Below are 26,364 nucleotides of genomic sequence, written 5' to 3' on the forward strand. Positions count from 1 at the left end.
TTAGATTGAGCCCAAAAATATCAGGATCTGAGAGAAGCACAAGGATCTGAGTGCTTAGGACATGGGATGGCTCACCAAGCACATTCCTTTCTAGCACCAGAATGAAAAGCTAATGGGCAGGAGATGTACCTTCTAGGAAGAGTGTAAGTATTACTTTTCTAAACACACCTACATATTGCTCTCTAAATGTCATGCTAAGATGCACAGAGTTTTGCCATGAACTATTTGAGCAGTTAAATCAGTGGCTTAAAATTTGCAATTTAACAAACTTAAACTATAATTACCTGAAACATGCTTTCCTACCAAGATTGAGGCATCACCATGGAATGGAGAAAATCAATTAAATATACCGTGGCCTGGAGTACAGGAACACATTTATTATGATTAGGAAAGACCTATTAGGCCTGTCCATCACATGCCAATATATAATGTGTCCCTGAGGCTTTTCGGAACCCATAACTACCATCATTTTAATGGTGGTGAGTCACAGGCATTTAGGAAGATGGAGTGTTTGAGTGACTATCAATTGGACTCTTGAGATGCACATATTCTTTTAAAAGATTATCCACAATGTCTCCTTCCCTGCTCTGTACATGATTTCCCTTAGGTGAATTGTCATTATTTACTTTGCAAAAATAATGTGAAACAAAATCCACGTGGAACTTTTGTAACTTCAGAAGATTAATGTTTGTTGTTTCATACTAAAACATATATAAAATCATTCTTAAAACAGGCATTATATGTGTTCTAATCCCACATACTTATTAAATAAATAAATATACATCCTTTCCCTTTCTGTCCAAACCCCACCCCTCCTAGTTTATCTTAAAACTAAAAAAATAATAATAATAATAATATGTGATATTAAAATCAAAACACACTAAAAGTTAGTTAAAAATTCTACTTTGACCTCTTCTTACTTTTCTCTCAAGTTGATCCTTAGGCCAGCATTTCTTAAACTGGCAAGCAGCATAAAGATGAAAAAAATCCCAGTGGTTTCTACCATAACATAAAGTTGGTTAGTATTGATTCCAGTTGATTTTTATTCTTTTTTTATTTTCTTTTATTTTTTTGTTCAACTGTACAGTTTAAAGAGTTGCTCTAAGGTCAATTTATAAATTATTATTAACACTGTGTCAGCATTTGACACATTCTGGTATATAAGAAATACAGTGAAAACAGCTACATGTCAGTTTGAGTCCTTTTAAACTGCATTATTCACAGATTTCTCTAAAAATACCTGAATTCTGAGTCTTCAAATAAAAAAGTCATATGTACTTATAATGGAATTATATTTTTATGTTTTTATAGCTCTTTAAGCTGCCCCTTTTATTTTTGTTTCTTGTCTTTATTATTGATGAAGTACACTAATTGGATGTCATTAGTCTTTTCAAAATCTTCATATAAGTTATCTAACAAATAAATATAAAAATATGGTTTTACTATTCAAAAAGTATTGACATGATACTGATAAAGGACAAAAACCTATCTCAGAATCAAAGTGAAATCATATTGGTTTTTACAGTAATCCATATTAAATTTAGCAAACGTTATTTTAAAAAACTTTGTTGGCTCCTGTGCATATATAAGCATTAAGGTCTTACCAGTCTACCATTTTTTTAAGCTTTGAGCATTGAAAAAGATATGTGACCTAGAATAACTGACATCTGAGCAATCATTTTTTTTAATTTGTAATAAAATACTTCAAAAAATTTAACTTCAAAATATCAACAAAATGTCATACCTGTGGGGGATTTAAATTCATGTTTTGAGATTCATTGGCTGCTCTCTCATTTTCAACATACTACTGAGGGAAACAACTTTAGTCCAGATTAGTGATTCTTTCCCTGAGCCTTCAAACCATTGCCAAACAGGATTTTACGAGAGTTATCTAGCATAGGAATATTCATATGACCTTGGTTTGTAGCGCCTGTGTGTCTGTGTGTGTGTGTGTGTGTGTGTGTGTATGTGTGTGTGTTCTGTGCCACCATTGTATTTGAGCACATACCTATTTGGAGGCATTACCATATTTATCTTTAACTTATATTATTGGGGAAAGAGGAAAACATAGAGAAACATGATAATAATTTTACAGTCAAGAACAATAATCATAGCTATTAGTGAGGAGAAGCTGTGAACTTAAAAAAATGGAAGAAGACAACCCTCTCTCTCTCTTGCCTTCATACAACATGCATAAGAGTCTGCTGGTATCATGATTACGAGCCAGTATTAAGCCAGTCAGTATGCCCAGGTTCAAATTCTAGCTCCACTACTTACTCGTGCTTCCTTGGGTCATTTATAAGTCAGTTTCTTCATCTATAAAATGGTCATTTCCTTTCATTCATTCAACACATGTATACAGTGTCTAACATATGCACGCCATTATTCTCTGTACCAGTCATATAATATTCACATGTGATTTATGTTTTTGTGAAACTTTCATTCCAGTGATCCTGACGAGAATGAGATCAAACCATGGATGCAAAGCCTTTAGCAAAGTAGCTGAAACAGAGCAGGCCTTCAAAAAAAATGTTAGTTAATAGGATTATTATTATTATTATTATTATTATTGCTATTATTATTATTACAGAGCACTAGACACCATGCAAGACACTTGCACACATGATCTCTCAGCTTCAAAACCACTGGGTAAAATAGTTATTAACCCCGTTTTACATGTGAGAAAACTGAGGCTAAGTGAAGTAAACGGACTTACTCATTCACAGTTTCTTTTTTCTTCTTTTAAAGATAGATATTGCACTTTTATGTGAGAAATTCTTTTGTGTAATCACATTACAAATATTAACATTTATATAACTTTACAAAATCCACCATCTTCTCTTATTCTATCATATTGTCTGCTGAACATTAATTGATAATTATTTCTGTTGATAAATTTCAGAACTATTAAAGGTGATTTTTTAGAAACTTTACTATAATTCTCAACCCACTATAATAAACACATATGCACACACACATAAACAGCACAGTCATATTTTAAAAATAAACATCTTTGAATTCAAAATATGTCAAAGAGAAAAATGTTCAAAGGGAATAGAAGGAACCCAACAAGAACTGATGGGGCCATATCTCCAGAAACAGCTCTCAAACATGACCCTACAAAAACAATGAATATAGGACATGAGGGGGAAAATGAAAAGATTAAACTGATTTTTAATCATAGCTGGAATTATTTTTTCCGAAGAATTTTGAAAAGGAACAGAATAACTTTTAATCAGATCAAGGTTACCAACAGAAGAAAACAATCTTAGAAAAATATTACTATTAAATTATTTTTCTCTTTTTGTTGACAAGAAACAATATCAATAGTCCTTACAATAACACTTCGGGACATTCTCAGATTATTTCCTTTCTGAGTATTTCCTTAATGGATCTTGTCTCCATCACACTCCTTCTTGTTCTCATCACTCTGCCATTCTGGCAACCCAGGAGAGTATGAATGTGCAATGAGACATTCTCAGGCTGTTTCCTCTGCCTGGAATTCTATGTTCCAGACAGTGTCATGGTCAATTTCCTTACCTCTTTGAAGAGACCTACCCTGAACATACTATTTAAAATTTAAGTGTGCATCTTTGCCTTCACCACAACATTCCTAATCCCACCTATCCAACTTTACATTTTCTCACAACACTACCATCCTCTATAACACTTATCTACTCTACTACACTTATCTACTCATGTTTGTTTTTTAGTTTGTCTATTTCCCCCCACCTATCACAAAATTCAATGAAGATACAGAATATTTTGATTTTGCCCATCTGTTCGTTTATGTATCGTGAGTGTATAGAAACAGTGCTCAGAATAAACAAACAAAAGTATTAAATTTTAAATACCAATTATTTTTTTCACACTGGCTCCAATGAACACAGGTGATGCGTAAAAGCAAAACAAAACAAAACAGTCCTTGTACTTCTGGTTGGGCATTCTTGAGAGGAAAGGAAAACTTAGATTTTATATTATTTAAAGGTTTCAAATGTGAAATGAATCACAATCATTCTGAATATTCTTTAATTCAAGTTTCAAAGCATAATCGTAAATAACATCTAAATGCAAAATGTAGACTAACCTAGAAGTCCAGGAATAATAATCAAACATCAAATGCAAATAACTAGAGAAAAGAAATATCTCCACTAAAATAGACACTTATTCAAAGATGGTCAATAGACATATGAAAAAAATGCTCAATGTCACTAATCATCAGAGAGATATAAATTAGAACTATAATTAGATATCACCTCACAGATGCCAAAATGGCTACCATTAATAAAGCAACATACAAGTGCTGGTGAAGATGTGGAGTAAAGGGAACACTAGTACATTGCTGGTGAGAATGTGGAGTGGTGCAGCCACTATGGAAAACAGCCAAAATACTTTTTAAGGTCACTTAATATGCTAAAGCCACAAACTGCGCAATGCCAAAAAAAAACAACAAAAAAAAAACACAACAACCAACAATCCATAGCTCATAACTGAGCTTTCTCACAAATGAAAAGAAAATTAGTTTCTTAGTATAAACACCTCACATATATTATATTAGGAGGGCAACCTACCACTCCTATGTTCTAGGAGTTAGAAGAGGATTCCAGATATATTGGTGCTTCTGGTGAAATTGACACTCTCCAAATCTCTACAACATCATTTGCAAGAATAGGGAAATCCCAACACCTTATATGCTTTTGACAAACCTCTCTCCTTCCTGCCCACTCATCACGCCAATCTCTCACTACCACCACCTGCCTCGAGACCATTGGGGTTAACATAATTTTCTACTCTAAAAAGCCCAGGATTTTCAATTAATTCCTTCTCAGACTGCCATCCCATAAGGGCCTTAACATACTCTTCTCTGACCCAATCCAACATGCCCCAAATCCTAAAGGTCTTTCACTGTGCCCACCAAAGCTCATAATCATGAGTACAATCCCCTTCTTGCTTAACCCTCTCTTTATTCTCTTCCTTAGTTTCTTGCTCCAGACTGATACCTGGCTCTCCTTGGAAGACTCAGCTTTTTCTTCACTCTGTGAGTGAAGGCTATTTTCTTTTCCACATAACCTTAACGATCCTGCTAAAAACTAGGTTGGTGTCCTCCTTCTCCTCTTTGCCAAATAATTCTCCTATCATGTTCCTAAAAGACCCACAGCTCCTCAGGACTCATTATGAGCAGATCATTCTCCATCCCTTAAAACTTATCAGTAACAACTTGCTCCTTCCTGCAATCATCACTGACCTCTTGCTACAATCCCTTTCTTATCATAGTTCTTTAACTTGTAAGTCACCATCAATATCTAGAAAAAAACCTGAAAAAAAAATCATGATAACTTCCTTTTCCAGTAAACAATGTTCTCTAAGTTCCTTGTGCCTTTCCTCCAATGATTTTGTACTGTGCCCCACTTCAGCTGCTCAGTCCTATGGTTATATATTGGGTCGGCAACTAAGTACTTGCGGATTTTTTAAAGAAAATCAAAGACAATTTTTTCATGGAACTAAATAACTTTATTCTGTAATGTATTGCCCATTTTGATCAATGACCTTTTACCATCTTTCAGGCAGCATCATAATCCCACGTTCAAAAAACTTCTGGTTTTTATTAGCAAAAAACTGAATCAGGTACGATTTGACATCATCATCATTATTGAAATTTTTACCATTCAAGGAGTTTTGTAAAGATCGAAACAAAAAGTAATCAGATGGTGCAAGGTCAGGACTATATGGTGGATGTGGCAAAACATCCCAACCAAGCTCCATTAATTTCTGCCGAGTGACCAAAGATGTGTGTGGCCTTGCATTGTCATGATGGAATACAACACCTTTTTGATTTGTCAATTCGGGCCACTTTTCTTTAACTGCATTGTTTAATTTCATTAGTTGTTCAATGTAGACATCAGAATTGATCGTTCGGTTGGGTGGTAAGAGTTCAAAGTAGACAATTCCTTTGTAATCCCACCAAACTGATAACAAAACCTTCTTTTGATGAATATCAGCTTTTGATGTTGTTTGAGTTGGTTCACCTGGCCTGCTCCACGATCTTTTCTGCTTGATATTGTTGTAAACAACCCATTTTTCATCGCCAGTTATCAGTCGTTTTAAAAATGGATCATTTTCATTACGTTTCTTTAGCAAATCGCAGCTGCTAATGCGTTGTGTTAACTGTGATTCTTTCAGTTCGTGAGGAACCCATGTATCGAGTTTTTGAACATAGCCAAGTTGTTTTAAGTGATTTTCAATGCATGTATGTGATACATGAAGCTTCTCTGCAATCTCACGTGTTGTACTGTGACAGTCCGAATTGATTATTGCTTTGATTAGGGCGTCATCAACTTCAACTGGACGACCAGAGCGTTTTTCATCTTTGAGTGAAAAATCACCAGAACGAAATTTGGCAAACCAATTTTGACACTGCCGTTCTTTTAAGGCTTCGTCACCATAAACAGCACATAACTTTTTATGAGCTTGCAATGCGTTTTTCCCTTGTGGAAATAAAAAAGCAAAATATGACGAAAATGTTCCTTTTGATTTTCCATTTTTCAACGAACGCCAAACGAAAACTACAAAACAGATCAAAAAACTTTTTTCACTGATTAACAGCTGAATAGCCAACTACCAAATAACAAAATGTGTTTTACATTTGTACTACGTCTGCAAACCTAAAAATTCAACTGAAGCCATATGTGTGTGAAACCCGCAATTACTTAGCTGCCGACCCAATACAAGGAGACTAAACCTCCTGAGTAACCTCCTTATCAAACATCCCACTCTCAGACCACCATCTCCTCTTTTCCATCTCTATCCCTCACTCTTGAACCCTAGCAAGACTTAAAATCCATTGAGCTCATCACCTTCCCATGTCCCTAACACTTCCATATGTCCTGACCTCCCATCTTCCCAACTTAAATTTTATAATTATCTCTTTATTACACTCTTATGGTAAAATGCTGACCAAATTGAATCCCAACTTTCCACCTACTCTGTTGATCCTGAGCTCATTTGAGAAGCATGCTCACTCCCCAGAAATTGAACTCACAACCACACTGATCATTCTCACTGTGAACACATGACCACTAACACCAAGTGGACCATTAAGGCTGGTGGAAAATAAAACTGTGCTCTGGTCACTTCTGGAGGATAATTCTACACTGCAGCTTCTCCCATTTGCATCCTCTGCTCAAGATTTGAATTTTGCTTTTTCAATAGAAAATATGAAAAAAATCAGAAGAGAATGCCTTCAATTCCCACATATCTTCACCAACCAGTACAATGTGCCTTCACCTTCACTCCTATCATTAAAAACCATTTTCCTTGCTCCTAAGATCAAACTCTCCACTTCTGCATAAGGTCCTATCTCACCTAGTCTGGAGTATTGCGGTAGCAATTCTCACATCTCTCTCCTGCATCATCAATCAATTTTCCACTTATACTAGACCCACGTATCACTTAATCATGCAGTATCTCAGATATTTAAAAATAAAAGACCTCACATTCTCCTGATGTAGGACCAACCTTTTGACACATGTCTCTAAAGAGTTGTCTCTACTCTTGCTCTCTCCTGTTCTTTCTCCTCCCAGTTTCTCTTTAGCCTCTCCCACTTCAATTATGCCTTTGCTCACATCTTTGTTCCAATCTGACCTTTTCAGCAAAATCCTCAAAACACAGTAAGCAACCAACAAATGAATGCCCACTTTTATATTATCCCAGATCAAAAGGTGCAAAGCAATTTAATGCTTATGTTCTGAACTGCTCCATTTTCTAATATTCCAATATCCAAAGATCCCAAAAGATATTGCTCCAGCTTATACAATTTAATATAGATGTTAGTACAGACCAATACCTTTGGCTCAAAGTGGAAATATTGTTCTACACCATCACATGCATTTACTATCAGCTTTCATTTATTAGCTAAACTTTTGCATAATTCTAATACATTCACATTTTGCTAGGCCCTGAGGGCAATAGCATATGATGCTGTTACTATATGCCTACACACACCAACCAAAAAGGCATAGAAAACCATTGCAGTGATATAAAGCCTGGCTTGTTCACAACATGGGACCTGAGGCAAAATGTCATCTGTTCAAAACGCTTTGTTTGAGCACTGTTATCACCAAAGGGCATTACAGCGTTACTTTTCATGCCATCCTTATGAGCAAGGTGAAATATCCTATCTAAAAAGAGGAAATATGCTAATTGACCATCACGTCCTCACAAAGATGGTGACACCCACAGCCAATAAGGAGGGAATATGCTAATTGACTTTCACACTCTCAAAGATGGCAGCACCCACAGTCACAAGATGACAGCACCAGTACCCTCAGTCCCACTGGGGTGGCAGACACACTGCACGGCTGAGCCTGCCCACAGGCGGGTCTGGCTGCTCTGTGCACTTGCCTCCAGAGTCCCCAGTCCACCCAGCCCCCTAGCCTCCCAGGGTCAGCCCAAGGCACAGGCAAGCCTCAGATGGCGGTTGCCCAGTTGCCCAGGACAGGCCTAAAATGCAGGCAAGCCTTGGATGGCAGCTGCTCAGGCAACACCCAAGGCATAGGCAAGCCCCTGAGGGCTCCCGGACTGTGAGAGGGGGCAGGCCAGGCTGAGGGACCCCACCCAACAGTGCATGAATTTTCATGCACTGGCCTCTAATAAATAAATATGGTGAACACAAGCTACATAAAATGCACAATGAAGGATGTTCAGGGTTCACATGCATTTTCATGTATAATTGACTAAAGAATGATAGAATCACAACAGTTTGGGGTTGGTAGTATAGAATTTTCTTTTTATAAATGAGGAAACAGTAATGTATAGCACAGGGAATATAGTCAATAATCCTATATAATAAAACCTTAATATGCAAATCAACTGAATGGTGGAACAACTGGTCTCTATGACAAACACTGACCACCAGGGGACAGATGCTCAATGCAGGACTGCCCCCTAATGGTCAGCGGGCTCCCACAGGGGGATCACCACTCAGCCAGAAGCCGGGCTCAGGGCTAGCAAACACAGCAGTGATGGCAGGAGCCCCTCCTGCCTCTGCTGCAGGTGAGCAGTAAGGAGCAAATGGTCCTGGACTGCAAGAGCCCCAGACTATGAGAGGGATGTCTTACTGCTGGCTTTGGCCCAATCACTGGGGGCATCGGGCCTATGCCAGCAGGTGGACATCCGTTGAGAGGTCTCAGACTGTTAGAGGGTGTGTAGGCTGGACCCCCCTGAGTGCACTAATGTTGTGTACCGGGCTTCTAGTATAATAATAACTGTGTATGGTGACATATTGTTATAATATCACTTCGTAAAACATGTAAATGTTGAACCACTATGCTACACATCAAGCATGCCTAACTCGCAGCCAGCTGCAAGTATGACATGCTTGCTGTACATCTAAAATTAATATATATAACACCATATGTCAACTATAATTAACTATAATTAAAAATAAATTTTAAAAAATTAATGAGGAGACTGAGGAGGTGCTGTCATCTTATGGCTATGGGCACCGCCATCTTTGAGGGTGTGAAGAGAACAGGCATGGCGAAAATGCTTCCCCATGGAAAGAAAAGTAATTTCTATAAAGCAAATCCCCTATAGCAGAGACATGCAGGAAGTATAATAAAATAGAAAGAGCATAAAAATAGCAACCAGCACAGAACTCAGTGCAATAAATATTTGTACAAGAACTGAACTAAGAGTAAAATGACCTGAATTCTAGTTACAGTTCTGCCCAAACCCTCCTTAAATAAATTACTTCACTCTTTGATCTTATTTTTCTCATCTTTGTACCTACATTACAGTTGGTAGGTTCCACTGACTTAAGAACCTGTTTAGGGGGAGTGACTGTAATTTGCAGGGATAGGGGAAAAAGGAGAAGAGAAAGTTTATTTTTTACTGATTCTTAGAGAGAGTAAGGGAGAGGGAGAGAAAGAGAAAGATTAGTTGTTCCACATATTTATGCATTCATTGGTTGATTCCTGACCAGGGATTGAACCTGCAACCCCTTAGGGTACTTGGATGATGCTCTAACTAACTGAACTACCCAGCAAGGGCAAGAAGAGAAACTTTTTTGTACTAAGACTCTGGGATATGAAGGCCCAACAGTAACATTTTATTTCAATAAATAGAAAATGTACATTTGAACAAGAGAGTAAGAATAAACAAATAGTTGACTGACCATTTTCCCAAAGAAAATGCACAAATAAAGCATTAGAAGTAAAATAGTCATTATTCTGAGATGCCATTATACATTAATATTTTAAATATATCTTAAATCTAAGATAGCATTTTATTTATCACATATTTTATGTGTGTGTGAAACATTAATGAGAATTAAAGAATGCATAATAGTGAGAATCCCTTCTGCCACATTTGTAAAACTAAGGGAAAATTCCATTTTCCCAGAATTTGAGAATGCAATCCATGAGTTCTCCTGAAAGAGCTTTACCAACATATTTTTTTTTTTATAAATTCAACTGCTGTGCATCATGTCCTTAAATACATCATCCACAGATGATGACTAACTCACAGCAGACCTGTCTCCTCTCAAGGGCTGGTTGAAACATTGCCATACTTTTGACAGTTCTAAGTATTTCAGTCATCAATAATAATCTTTACATATAAGTTTCTTAACATTTATAAAGGCCCCCCAATGAAAAAATCTTGCAAGTCAGGCAGATTTTGCATATATATTTTTCAAGTAGAAGTGAAGAGACATGATAAGTGATATTTCTCGAGAAATAGCTCAGTTATAACCAAATCAAAAATAAGGCCAGAAGTCCCACTTTTAATTCTCTGACCTAACTATCTCCAACTGCTTCTAACTAACTAGTGAGATGACTTAAAGCAGATCACAACATAAAGGTCATATGAAGATGGTTCTATTTATGGCATTTCTAGAAACATTACCAGTTTTATGTGTCAAGCTATGTAAAATTTGAGAACTAGATTATCATACTGCACTGCGTAAGTCTTGGGGTATCCAACATGCCACCCACGAGCCATATGAAGCTTTCAAAATTGAAAAGCCTCATACATATATAGCAGATTCATTCCAAAAAGTAAGATTTCCCTTCTACCTTAACCCAATGTGGTTCTCACATATGGGAAATGTCTATTGCCGAAAACACATCAGTGTCCATGATTTATAAGCAGAAAATCAGTTGGCATCTGTGAGAACATGACTCATGGATTTGTAAGCAAGGTGGGGGAGGAGGGTGTCTTTATTCCAAATAGAAAGAAACTGAGCCAAAAAAATAGCCTAACTTAGGATCCACTGGTTAATATATTAATGATTAGCAATTAATGCAATGACATATCAAATCTTAAAAAATAAAAGATCTCTCACTTTCCTCATCCAGGACCAATTTTTTTACTCTAAAAAGTGACCTAGCTCAGGGTCAACTTGCTAATATTTGAAGATTAAATGAGAGTTAAAGATTATGCATTTGGTCTAAAATGGAGTCCCTTGCTATACAGTGTCCCTTGAACTCCACAAAGAGTCAAAAATATGGATGTTACACAAGAAGAGGCCCCTCAGCTTTCAATACAATAAGAACACAAAGGCACTGCCAGAGATATTCAGCATGACTCCTGTTTATGATTTCCTGTGTTCTGATGATGGGAGATATAAACAGTTACCAACCAGTTACCAAAAATACTGAGCAGAGTCACAAAGGACACAAAGCGTCTGGGAGTGAATAAACAATGCTCCCTCCAAACCTGCTGCTGTCCATTCAGTGCCAACATTTGCTCCCTGACAAAAAAAAAAAAAAAATGTCTTTTCTTAGGCACTACCTGGCCATTTGTTATGTTAATCTCCAGTTATGTGAAGTGCTCTTCCTATCGGAGAAATCACCCAACAGTCACTCCAGGGTGTTGCTTATTTTGATGACTGAAAGGTACATGCTGGGTCTGAAGGAGGGAGTCATTGATTTATTTTCACCACTTTTTCCCTGGCTGGCAGCAATTTGAAAGAGAAGGAACAAGCCAGATCACTCATCTGCCTACTTGGCATGCCTGGTAGTCATGGGAGCCTGTCTCAAGGCCCATCTGTTAGGACCTAGGCTCTCCAAACATACACAGAAAGACGGTGCTTGGGGACTCTTCCCCCTCCCCACGTGGGAGTCTGTACTTGTTCTTCAATAAATCTCCACTTTTGCTATACCAAAAAAAAAAAAAAAAAGAAAGAAAGAAAAAGAAACAAAAGGATGTGCTCCAGTCTGCTAAGGAGCCACCAGAGGTAAACCAGATTTGCTAAATAAATGTTCAGCTGATTCAAATATATCTGGCTTAGCCCTATCTCATAGACATGTAGGTAGGTAGATCCAGTGAATCAATAGAAATGCACCTTGCACACAACCTACAAAATGAAACCTGCCTTAGAGGACCTCATGCTCAGCACTTGCTTGATGGTGTGTTTCTGTGCCGTCAAACTCAGCTCTCCGATGCCCCTATATTACTGCAGCCAGAAAGGCAGTCTGCAGCATGCAGATGATGACTACTCTTCAGAAACAGCGGTGTCATGTAGCTCTACTCAGTGAAATAAAAACAAACAAGATATTCTCTCTTGTCTCAACATAACCTTGTTGCAACAGAATCACTATCTATTATAAAGAACTACCAATCACTACAGATAAGATTGAGATAAAAAGAATACATTGGTATTGGTTTTTGTGATCAGAAATCTAACTTCATGTTTAATGCACAGTATTTACAAACTACTGGAAATAATTTAGCCATCTAAGACATTTAAATTTTTGCTTTTGTACCCTATAATGTGACTTATTTTTTAGTTATCTTTGACATGATCACATAAAAGATGTCCTAGATTTTTCAAAATAACTCATACAAATACAAGTGAACTTCTGGGATCTAGGGTCACTTAAGCAGTTGTGTTGGTGGCACCCCTCCAATGCCAAGAAAGCACCCGTTTTTAATCCACACTGACACCTGAAGCAACCAGGCAGCACCTTGTCTGACTAGAAGCCAGTGTTAGAACCATCAATGAATCTTATGCTTTTTTTTTTTCCTTTTCATACCCCTTTTACCTAAACTACCATCCCTTCTATGCGCATCCCCCATCTTTTTAGGGACCTTCCTTCTTTACTTTTTTGTTTATATGTCTGCATTTTCAATTAGGCTCCCTGTTTTATAAAGCCCAATCTCTAAAGCTACTGTGCAAAGAGAGAATAGCATCATCACAGACAACACTAATGTACCATAATGTTAGCCTTCATATTACCATTCTTGGATTCCCCATATAGACTATTTTGTTTAGTCCTTTCTGCTAAAACTTCCATTGCTTAGATTTTGGACCTTGTGGGCTTTCTAAATTACTTCTAGTTGAATTCTCTATATATACCAGCCTGTTCCATAAATAATGTAAGTCTTCTCAATAAGGCCAATCTTTTGTTAAGATCAAGTAATTTTAGAAGACATAACCCAAATCCTATTCCTGCCAAGAAACTAGATACAGCCAAATTTTAATAGAAAAGAGGATTAAAACCCAAGTACCTACTAAAGTGAGACACCAATGAGATGCACTCCACCTTACCCTGCAGAACCTATTATAGTAAAGGTTCAGGAGTTGGAAGCACCAGGTAGAGTATAAAAGAAGAATAAGAGGGATAAATGGTGATGGATGGAGACTTGACTTGGGATGGTGACAGACAATATGGTGTACAGATGATGTGTTATAGAACTGTGCACCTCAAATTTGTATAATTTTGTTAGCCAGTGTCACCCCAATAAGTTTAATAAAAGAGAACATAAATAAATACAAAATACTTAAGATTTCTCTAGTTCTATATTTGTACAAGTTGAGCCAATTATAATACAAACATACTGACAAGATTATCTAATATCTATACTGAAGACTGAACTAAGAATTTATTTTAAGTTAGACTAATTTAGAAAGGGAGAAAATATTTTATAATAAAAACAATTTAAAAAGTGGGTTTGAAAATCACTATAAGAAACATTTATTTTCCTGTGTCCCCACCTTCAAAACAACCTATTACATTCCTACCCATCCCTCATTCCACAAGAGTATTGAGAAATATTCCACAGAGAAACTAAGCCTGAGTATCTTAGAACTCAGGACATCAGAGACAGTGGATGGTGGAGTGAGAAAACAGTGAGGCATCCCAACACTTCCTTCTGACCAGCTCTAGAAAGTCAACAGCCAGGTTTGTGCTTCCTTACAAAAAAATTAGAGGATGCCGAAACTGGTTTGGCTCAGTGATAGAGCATCGGTCTGTGAACTGAAAGGTCCCAGGTTCGATTCTGGTCAAGGGCATGTACATTGGTTTCGGGCACATCCCCGGTGGGGGGTGTGCAGGAGGCAGCTGGTAGATGTTAATCTCTCATCGACATTTCTAGCTCTCTATCCCTCTCTCCTCCTCTCTGTAAAAAATCAATAAAATATATATTTTTTAAAGAAATTAGAGGATCCTGCTCTAGAGAAACTAGGGAAAGATATACACATAATGATTGTAAGTGGTCCCCCAATAAGAATAATTTACCTAGTCACAGAAAAGCTGATCAATGAACAAACTGAACTATCTCACAAAGCTTGCATTAGTATTCAAACAGGAACATGAGAAGACAAGAATTCCCAAACATTGAGAAAAGTCTCCAACTGAAATAAAAGACAGAGAATAAAAGGGGGGCATGGGATAAATTTTCAAATAATAGGAAATTGGTATAAAATTTAACATCTATGAATTAAAAATGAGATGGCATAAGTAAAAATAAAAAACAAGAATGTTCTTTGAAATTAAAAATATGAAAGTAAAATATTTTTAATCCAATAAAGGGATTATTCCTAGAGAAGAAGAAAAATACAAAGAAAGGGCTTATAAACAAACAAAAAAAGAGAGGAGTAATTTAGAAAATCTATGTGTTCCAAAAATCTAATAGGAGTTTCAGCAGGAAAGACCAAAAAGAAAATCTATTTAAAAGATTATCAAAGAAATAATAAAAGAATATTTCTCAGGACTAAATGATGTGGGTCTCCAAATTGACAAGTTCTTGAAAATGTCTAGTAAAATCAATAAAGATCCACATCATATACTTAAAATTCCAGGAAATGAATTGACAGAGAAGATCCCATGTAAAGAATTAGGAAAAAGTGACATCAGATTCTTAACATTAACATTGAAAACTAGTAGATAGTTTAGTTACGCCTTCAAAATTCTAAAGAAAAATAATTTTCATTCTAAAAGTATGACCTTAGCAAAATTAACAATCCAGTGTGATTATAGAATAAAGTCACTTTTAGACATACAATGTCACATATTTTTCCTTCCTCAAGAAATCACCAGAGTGAGGAGTGATATAAGATTCTAGAGACAGAATGTCCCACATAAAAAAAGGTTAAGAAAATTTCCAAAATGATAGCATGGACTACATAACTCAAAACAAACAAGAATAAAAAAGAACACAACACATGAAGTATGTTGAGCATCTATCACAAGTCATTTTCCATTTTTACTAGTTTGGTAGGAGGCAATGGATGTTAAAGTGGGGTTAATGACACACTAAATAAGAAAGTTGTCTACTTGGGTTTGAATAAAAAGTTAGTAGAATTTCTAAGGCACTTTGATCAATTTAACTTACCGAAAAACAAAACAATATGTAGTATCTATAAATTTCTAGTAAGCTTACAAAAATTCAGCCAAATTCAGTTCATTTGTAATTTTGTCCAATGGAGCAGGGCTCTGAATTTCTTTCCACTAGTTTTCTTTTTATATTCAAGTTGATCCTGCCCCATCTTTTTGGGCATTTTGACAAATCCCTTAGAGGAAAGTCATAGTTTGGAATAAGAAGTAATTGAATTCCATATCAAAAAAATATTTATTTGTGAGAATCTGGGAAAGGAAAGTATAACAGTAATACTAAGTATAGCCTTGATTCTCCTTCTATTGTAGTTACTAGTACATATAGCACTATTCCTTACCCACACATCCTTGCCTCAGAGCACACACACGAAAGGTGTTACTAATCAGTTCTAAGAGGTCCACAAAATTTACAAGTCTTTTACCCTGAATTTTTGTTATGCAATCACAAATATCTTTTCATTTACAACCAGAGATACTGTTACTTGTCAGTCCTTTTGTCTATCAATCATGTTTCTTGATTCTAAAACAATAACTCATAAGTAGAAAGAAAGGCCTTTAATATATGGAAAGAAATAGAATAAAGTATCCAGCCTCAAACCTTAAAATCAATACGGATCATGAAAACAGTAAAAATATGCAAAGGGTTTCTTACTTAATAGCTAAAGCTCCTGCAAAAAGAAAAGGTGATCAATTAAATTATCATGATGAATGTACTATTGTACGTATTCAGAGTCCTTAATAAAATGCAATCAATTTATTCAAAAGAGTAAGAGTCCCCCATATATCTGTTATAGTTTAGTCAATTGAGAAGTATTCACTGATTACCTACTATGGGCTCAGCACTGAATCAGATGCTAAGATTTTTTTTAAATAAAATATGTGCTATCACACTGCCCCATGTAACTATCATAAGAAAACTAAGCATCAAGTAACATAGGAATAAAGTAGAATAATCAAAAAGGAGCTTGAAGGTGGTGCTGCTGGAGCTGTACCTTGGATGCATCATTAAGATAAAGGGAGAAGAGGGGGCAGAGAGAGAGACTCGCTAAGCTTGAGGAGAAAGAAGATTTTTGCTTATGAGAATTGTGGACCAATTGTAGAGAAATCACTTATACTTATGTCTGGACAAATATTAAAAATCACTTTACCAGTAGTATTATTGTTTTCATTTTAAATGAGGGGATATTCATCCTCAAAGAGTGTGAGCCATGCTGCAGATAGTTAAAGAAGTGGAAGTGAGAGCAATAAGTGGCACACCTTGGAGGTGTTGAGTGTCAAAGAAGAAGTGGTATGGCAGAGTAGGGTCCTTTTGGAGGTACAGACATGGGGAAAGCCAGATAGATAGATAATTAGGGGGTTGGATCCAAAATAGGATGATATGTAATCTAGAAAAAAAAAGTGGATAGCTTTACAGAGAAGGAAGTTCTTTTATATGAGACTAGAGAAGACTAAGAGGATAATGCTTTTATTTATGCAAATAAAAAGGAAGAAAATGTGTTCCATTATGAGGAGACAAATTTATTTTACAGATCCTGTGACATTAATCAGCTTAACAATAGCCCACAACCTTCGGACCAACTCAGATCCTGTGACATTAAAAAATGATATAAAGTAGATCTAAAATATCCATCCATTTACCCATCCATCATCCATCCAATACATCCATCCACTCATTTTGCAAACATAAGTGCAAATTTGGTATTTAGTACAAGTTGAGGATTTAGAAGATTTTAAAAAATGTATAGTTCTTTTCTTTAAAGTGTCCTTGATGTATAATTAAAGGCTCTTCTTTTCCCCCTCCCCAAACCCACCCAATATCCCTATTATCAGCTCAAAGCAAGAAGGCTCACAAAGCTGCTATTTGAAATATTTTTCTATGATTGAAAGAGTTAACTTCCTGCAAGATTTCCAAGACAGGGGATTTTTCAAGAACGTTTTATGTCCTTCTTACTATGAATAAAAGGAAGGAAGCTGACAAAAAACTAAGGTATAACTATTTTTTACTTGGAGTTGCAAAATGATTAAAGCCTGAGCAACAATAGCTGACCTACTGAGGAAAAATGCCAGTTAGGTGGAGATATATTTAGAAAGGACTCCCAAGACTATTTTCTATGTGTTTCTGAAGCCCTTGCCTCAGTTATTAACTAATCCATAGTTTTATGTTTCAACCCAAGCTGACTCTGCTCAATATGAACTCTCATAACCTACAGGGAAGCAACAGGCCCATTTGTTAACAGAAGTAATTACAAATTGAGATCTTCACTTACTAGACAAAGTTTCTGCTAATTCAAATAGGAAATCAGTGTTTCAGATACTTTTAAGGTATTGCCTAAAAGTAAATAGTCATTCGATAAAGCCAGAAGTTACAAAGCAGTTTTGTGCTTCAATCTCTTCTCTGAAGGACTAATCATTTGTGTAGCACTCTCCTCCAGGAGACAGTAAAAAATCAATGGAAAGCCAGCTATAGTGTAACTTCCAGCTACAAGCCTGGAACCTCCTGGATAGTCACTGCACTGCAGTGCCACTGAAATGATTTTCAAATACAAAAGGCACAGATTTGGAAATATTTTGTATAGGGCTCAGTACTATATGCCATGAAATCCAAGATAAGCCACTAAGATTCTGAGTTTATGCTTTCTCAATGTTAAAATTAAGTGAAATATGGACAAAATTAATCAATATTCTATTATTCTACCTATGCCCCAGTAATGATGTCTACTTTGGAACTTACGTTTAAGCCCGCAATGACAATTGACAATGACAATGACTAATTCTATGACTACTCATAATACCTGACATGCTAATCTATAATTTTACATAATTTAAACAACTCATACTTAACAATAATCCAGTAATCAAGATTAGTAATATCTCAAGGAAAAAAATAACATAGAATCTAAGTAGTCATAACATAAAATCACTCTAAATAGGGATTTAAAAATGGTGATAGTCTTCCCATATTTACTCTCCACAATGCCCTAAACCTATCCAAAACACCTTTAAAGGGCAAAATGGTTTACAGAACACATTTTGAAAAACAAATTTCCATGGCAGAAAAAGGAAAGGTCAAAATTGAGAATTTTGAATTTGAGTTAAAGTTGAAATTATAAAACAAAGCTACAAATGTCTAATGTTTTCAACTACAATATTAAAACAAAATCACTAACTGTAATAATAAAAGCTCAGGGAAACATCTCAAGCTGAAGACAACTTATCTTGAAATAGTTAGCAAAACTTCCATGAAATATATTGATTTTGAGAGTAGGCACATGCAAAGGTCTTCTCGTGTACCAGTGAATCCATTCATAAAGTGCCATGCAGAGATAATAAGAGCTTAGAGTCTAAGAGAGATGGGCAATTGCATACACAAAATGTTAAGAGAAGCTTGAAAGTACAGTAGTGTAGAGGTAGATTATAAATGCAAAGAACAGAATGGCCAATTCCTCTGGGAAAATGGACAGAGGTCACACAGTCCAGGCAGAATGGTTGATGAATAAGAAGTAGCCAATAGCTCAGATGTTCTAGGCACTAAGAGTTGTTCCTTGTAGTTGAAATATGGATTTCAAGGGCAATTACTGCAAGTCCTTCCAAGCTAAGGCATCTAGATTACACCAATAAAGGGCTTTAAACAGATGAACCACATATTTACATTTGTTTTTAGAAAGATAACTATACCAGCTGTATGGAGAATGGATTGGAGGGGTGTGATATGTGAAAGTGCTGGCTTTCAAACTAAATTTAAGTGACCCTTTTCTACAAATTCTATGGGTCTGACTTTCTACTAAATATAGCTCTCATATTCTCATATATCCTCTTTAGAATCTAAACATATTTTGAAAGTTAATATGTTTTTTAATATCCTGTTAGATTTCCTTAGCAGAAAAAAAAAAAGCTACTCAAGGCTGACATTAAGATACATTCTTTGAATGGCTGTTTTGATCATTTTAACCCAATGTTCCTCTACTGTCTGAAATGACATGGTTAAGCTTTTGCAGGGCAAGAAAACCTAAAAGCCATATTCTCTGCCTTGTGTTTTTCATACTCTGCCACAGAAAGCATATGAGGTGCTTTTTAAACTGGTCATGTAATATATGGAAACATATGTTCCATTCTTCGTTATAAGTAAAATTATGAAGTTAGGAGCTGCAATCCACGTATTTTTTTTCTACTTTTATCAGAAAAGAGGAAATGAAAATTCATCGTATAAAATGATCCTCCATGAATAAATTATCCTGTGGGTATGATGTTTTAAAATCCACTCATACCTATTAAAAACTAAATTAACCTAATCACTTGGGTGTCAGAATAGTTTAAAAAGGTAGATATTGTAAAAATGTCTGGTAAAGATTCCTCTAATCTCTTAAGAAATCTGAATTAAAACAGAACTGCTTCCTTATAGAGCCTTACCAAACCCATTAGCCACTGAGATTGCAACACATGTTGCTTCTGGATAAAAAATACTCATGTTTGCCCACTTGGGCAAATCACTAATTAGATGTGTGACACAAACAATGGATATTGCTGGAATAATCATTTGAAAATCATAATTTCAAAAACCAAACTGAATTTCTTTCTAAATAGAATATGGTCCAAGAGTATTAGTTTGTTCATTAATTTAGATTTACTGCCATATCCTATTTGGTACAGCTGGTTTAAGAGTTTAGCCCACATTAGCATATCTGAGCACTCACTACATGTTAGGCTCTGGATGTGCAAAGAAATTATAGTAGAGCAGAGGCGAGGCACAAGAGATAGCTGCAATATCAAGTGCTAGGACAACCATGCATAAGCCCTATCTCCAGGTTCTGAGAAGGCTTCCTGAAGGAAAAGAAGTAAACTGGCACTGCAGGTAAAGAAAGGTGTGAAGGGCAATTTATTTAGATGAACCAATATGGCCCAAGACACAAAGGCATGAGTAGTATTGATATGGGAAAAACTACTAGCACATGGAGTTCCTGGAACAAGAGATATGGAATGAGGAGCTGTGGAGATAAGGCTATGGAAGCCTGTGGGAACCAGATCTTGATGTTCTTCCAGAAACAACTTATTTGAGCTTGGCTCACTCCCAAAATAGGAGAGTAAATTGCACTAAATTCCAGGTGAGGATCCTTCTAATATAACTTCTTATTTCTGGTCTTAATTCCAGAAATTACTTACTGTCACCCTTTGGGGAAAAATGACTTAGTCTTTCTATCCCTCTTTTCCCTTCTGAGTGATATCCTATCAATCTACTGTGGTATATTAAAGAACTAAAATAAATAAGAGAGCACTTATAGAGTATACCACAATATTATTTAAAAGTATTATTTTATTTTAATATTGTAATAACTATCACTATGCACAACCACCTAGGTGAATAATAAATAGTAAACATATTGTATACATTTTATGGTATGTTTGGATAGCATTTATTTGTATGTGTGTAATGCTTCAATGACTTTATGAAACATGGTACTATCAATACTTTGGAATGTCCTTTTTTTTTTTTTTTTTGATACACTGTTATCCCATGGGGAAAATAATGAAGCAAATAAAAATTCTCTCCATCTTCCAACCTACCATTTTTCCCTTCTTTCCTTTTTCCCTCCAAAGCACACCTTTCACCCCTTCCTAAGTAAAAAGCTGAAATGGATCTATCTTATATTTTTATGGATCTGTGGCTATAGATTTTTCCTTTTCCAGAAATATTGATGTTTTAAATCATACATCCATACTACCTATATTATTAATTAAAATGATAAAATTTCAAGGAGCTAGCATTGATTTAACTAAAAACTCATCAGACAAACCTTATTTATTTTTATGAAACTCCTACTGGAGAAGTATAATGAAAATGCTGCAATGATAATATATTCTTATTCAATCAGAGGTTCTGGCAGGATTTCTCTTGCCTTTCCTTGAGACCAGAGAGAGAAATTGATCAAGAATATAACAATTAATTTGATTGATTCATCACTCAATAGCCTAACCAAAGTCTGCTGGTTACAGTGCATTAGTATCTCCAGAACAATGGAGGGAGGGGATGCTACTGTCTTCTACTATATATTTACTATTTTTAACATTCTTATCCATAAATTGGATTAAATATCTGGTTATCAAATTTCTATATGATACAGAGATCCAAGATATAAATATTTAAAAGAACTCTAAAATTATTACAAAGCCTGAAAAATTTGGTTGAAATCAACAGGACAAAGTTTAACAATATAAAATCCAGCTTTAGAATTCAAAATCAAATTACAGTATTAGGGAAGATCTAATTTAAAGATGCTGTAAATTGGTAAATCCATGAAATGTAATATTATATTAGCTATATAAATTATAGAGCTATTATAAATATGGTATATAGCTATAGTATATAACTGAAATTTAGAAAAGATAAGTAACATAACAAAGGTCATACAGCAAATAAGTGGTAGGGGATTACAGAGCCCAGATCAATCTGAATTAAATTCCTGGATTCTTTTTTTTTCTAATCTTCACCCAAGGATATGCTTTTATTGATTTTAAAGAGAAAGGAAGGGAGAGGGAGAAAAAGGGAGAAATATTAATCAGTTGCCTACTATAGGGACCCCCAACTAGGGCTCGACCTGCAACCTGGGTATGTGCCCTGACCAGGAATCAAACCTGCAACTTTTTGGTGTACAGGACAACACTCCAACCAACTGAACCACACCAGCTAGGGCTCAATTTCTGGATTCTTAATCACTATGCACACTGCCTCCCAAGACAAAACACAACAGAACTATATTTACTGACATATAAAATGAAAATGAGCTTACACAAATATACACATATATACTCACACTCATATAAACATATGTATATATATACAAATAGATACCTATATACATGCATATATGTGTACTTATATAAATAGCTCATGGGAAAAGTCTTTGAGGTGATAAAATTTTAACACTGGATGTTCCTGAGTGACAGCATTATTTGGTGATTTTATATTATTGTTCTTTTTCATCTGAACTTCCTAGTTTTTGATAGTGGTCATATATTGCTCGGATTGTTAAAATGTATCATGGGAATAGCTGAGGCATTGCAGTGACTGGAATTTTAGCATTAGCCAGCAGTGTGACTCAGGTGCTAAAGACATTAAAGCAATCCTGCTGTGTATTAGAGAAGGACCAAGCTCCAATAGAGGAAAAAATACTTTCCTGTGTTCTATGAGGATTCCCAGAATAATATGTTCAACTGAACATCCAAAAGTGGGTAGCCAAGATGGCAGGCAGTCTAAAGACCACATCCTATGGCAAAAAAAAAAAAAAATCTTAAGGAGTTTAGCTCTCTAAGCTCTAACAAAGAGGGAAAACAAAAGGAAGACATGTGATTATGGACATTCAAATGGAAACATTAAAAGCAGAGTTCTATTTTTTTTTTTTTTTTTTTTTAGGGTTATGCCGAAGAGCAGACAGGATGAATAAACCCACTAGTTGTTAAATACAGAAGTACTTCTAGGCACCTGTTTTTAGGCACCAGGGATTTACAGTGACCTAAAACCCAGGCACAGACCTCAGAAAACTCACAGGCAAGTGAGTTCTTTAATATATTACTACAGATAGTTAAATAATTACACTGTGCGAATTGTGATAATAAAAAAAAAAGAAGTACTGGTGCTCCTAAGCAAATGACAGGGTGTATTACCCTGGGTGTCATGAAAGACCCTGCTCAGGGGGTGTGATGGTCATGTGCAAGCTGACACCTGAAGCTTGACCAGGAGTTAGCTTGGAAAAGAGGGGGTCTTTTCCATCTGTAAAAGTGGAAGGCAGCTTTGGAGCATTTACAGAGCTGAGACCAAAGAGGGCCTATTCCTAAAATCAAATACAGCCCTCTATCACTGCTGCTTAAGGAGCAAATATTTCTAATGGTGCTGGCAATCCAAATTCCCCCAGCAGTGAAACACACCTACAGTAATAAGCATACTGCAAGATCCAGAGTGATGGCACTCTCAGCTCATGGAGGGTGATTCACTGGGGTCAGCACTTTAAATTGAATCAAGTCTAGGAAAAGTATGTGGTGCTAGAAAGGAAATAGCCTACTTCCGACTCAAAATTAGAATGAGATTGAAAGGTAGCAGAATATGCAACCCCAAAATATGTGGCCTTGATATATTGATCATTTTGAGCTGTGAGTACATACAAAACAGTAAATGCAGGGAGTATTCTACTTAAAGACAGATTTTCCTAAAGGAACTCAATTGTCCTAAATCCCTTTCCCTAGAGTTTCACCAACCAGAGATGACTGATTCTTGTTAAAGACAGGAGACTAGAAGTCAATACTACACACAGGCAAACTTTATCACTGTTATAACTCCCAATATTCTTCTCAAAACCCATTCATCTCTACTAAGAATCACTTAGTCTCCCCTAAAAGGCCTACATCCCTTTCCCCTTTTCCTATTAAAATAATGGTACTTAAGTCTGAATTCTAATCTACCTCGGGGAGTTACTCATTTTTCTCTGTCTCCCATGTGTACATGACATGCATGTTAACAAACTTGCTTGTTTTGTTTTGTTAATCTGTCTTTTATTACAAGGGTCTCAGCTAAGAACTTAGAAGAATAGGGAAAAATAATTTTTCCTGTCCTATATGGTCCTGGGATTCTCCTTTGTCATGGGTAGAGAGCTCATTATCAACACACAGCAAAGGGAACTGACATAAAAATGTAAACAGTGGTGGTCTCCCAAAGACCAATTGTCAGGGCTGCCCCAAAAGACCCAGCAAGGGCATATCGATTACTTTGAATTAAAGTTATCTGACAAGTAGCCACTGCAAGAAGGCACATTGACCCTCCAGTGTCTCTGTGAATACAGGAAATAAATAAATCTCCCTTGCGTAAAGGTGCTTGCTCCCCTTGCTCAGGGGGCTGAAAGAGACACACTTATCACTAGAGTTCAGGAATCCAAAGTCAAAAAGCCTGTATAAACAAATGCTGCTACTCATTTACTATTTTGCTACACAAGCCCAAATTTTGCTTAGATTCTTCACTAACAAGCACCCAAACCTACATTTCATCATCCTTTAATTCTTCATAAATATACTGTTTCTTTTTCTGAAAAGTTATAAGTAGCTGCCAGCTTCAATGATTTCTCTGAGCATCAGTTATGATCTGCTGTGTGCTTTTATTAAATTGCTTTTTCTCCTGTTAATCTGGTTTTGTGTTACTCTAGCCATAAGAACTAACAGGGCATATAAGGGGGAATTTCCTCCTCCCAAACACAATCTTAATATTTTTTTAAATGAAACATTTTGATAACTCAGAAAGGACAGGATATAGTAATAACTCTAAGAATGCATATGACAATAATATTTAATGGGTAATCTGATAGGGGCATCTCATAAGGATATTTAAGTAGGCAGGAAGTTCACAGATAAGCTTTAATGTGGACAAGTGTAAAATTATACATTTATGCAAAATAATTCAAAGGCCCTTTCTAGGAAGGTAAGTTCCAAAAAATCATTTACAGCTTTAAAAGGATCTAAAAGTTAGATATTTCCTAAAACTGTGTTACTACATTCAAAATAATATGTTAAATGCTAAATTACCCCAGATTTTTACAACTGTGGAGCATATACATAAGCCATCCTTAAGGCACAGTTATCCTGAAGGATGGGCAACCTTAGGAGATGTTACAGGATGCAGCATGAGGGAAACTGAATCTCATATATTATGAATCAAAGAAAAAATTGCCCAGTGAAAAAAAGTTAAAGAAAGACGAGGCATCTTTCCTTCACCCATTAGTGCAAATTGTAAATTAAGGAAGACAATTAAGGATCATGGCAAGTAAACAAAGCAAAGATTAAATAGAAAGAGCAAATGTGAACAAAAATCTGAAGTGCAAGCCTGTGCACAAAATCTCAAAGGTAACCAAGGAAGATCTAACACCAGATAAAACCAAAGGCTGTTTATTCTAGAAAAGTGGTTCTCAAAATGGAGTCTCTTTGTGCTGCCATAGCTTCATCTAGGAACCTGTTAGAAATGCGAAGCTCCTCTCCGGCTCTTAGATTCACTTACTGAGATCAATGAATCAGAAACTCAGGAGGCCAAATAATCTGTGATTTAATAAACCCTCCATCTGACTCTGATGGACACTTAAATCTATAAACCACTACTCTGGAAAGTAACAGCCATGAAGATATCACAAAATTAAAGAAATGGCCCTCAGGTCTGGTTAGCTACTGGGAAAACGTATTTGTAGGTAGGGCCTTTGACTTCCTTTTAGCAAAAAAGGAAGTTCCTTCTCAGCAATCTCCTCTTTTTTTTTTTAATTGTTTAAAGTATTACAAATAGTAGAATATGTCTCCTTTTCTCCCTATTGACATCCCCCTGGTCTCCCTCACTCCCCGACACCCCCAGACATGCCCTCACCCACCTAGTGTCTGTGTCCATTGGTTATGTTTATGTGCATGCACACACGTCATTCGGTTGATCTCTTACCCCCCCACACACAACTCTCCCCTGCCTTCCCACTGAAGTTTGACAGTCTGTTTGATGCTTCTTTGTTTCTGTATCTATTTTTGTTCATCAGTTTATGATGTTCACTATATTCCACAAATGAATGAGATCATGTGATATTTAACTTTCTCTGACTGGCTTATTTCGCTTGGCCTATAATGCTCTCCAGTTCCATCCATGCTGTTGTAAATAGCAACTTTAAATGCATATTAATACTGTACTAATACAATGCTTCCATACTAACACAATGCTTCCCACAGGCTTATCTAGACCAGT

At 36.0% G+C, this 26,364-nt stretch overlaps 1 protein-coding gene across 2 annotated transcripts in view; it reads right to left on the reverse strand.

The window, feature by feature from the left end:
• The window catches only part of FGF14 (fibroblast growth factor 14), a 548,196-nt gene that overhangs the window by 476,100 nt on the left and 45,732 nt on the right, over nucleotides 1-26,364 (reverse strand). The gene's annotated exons all lie outside the window — the stretch shown is intronic.

This window comes from Pipistrellus kuhlii, unplaced genomic scaffold (genome assembly GCF_014108245.1).
Source record: "Pipistrellus kuhlii isolate mPipKuh1 unplaced genomic scaffold, mPipKuh1.p scaffold_m20_p_3, whole genome shotgun sequence".
Taxonomy (NCBI): domain Eukaryota; kingdom Metazoa; phylum Chordata; class Mammalia; order Chiroptera; family Vespertilionidae; genus Pipistrellus; species Pipistrellus kuhlii.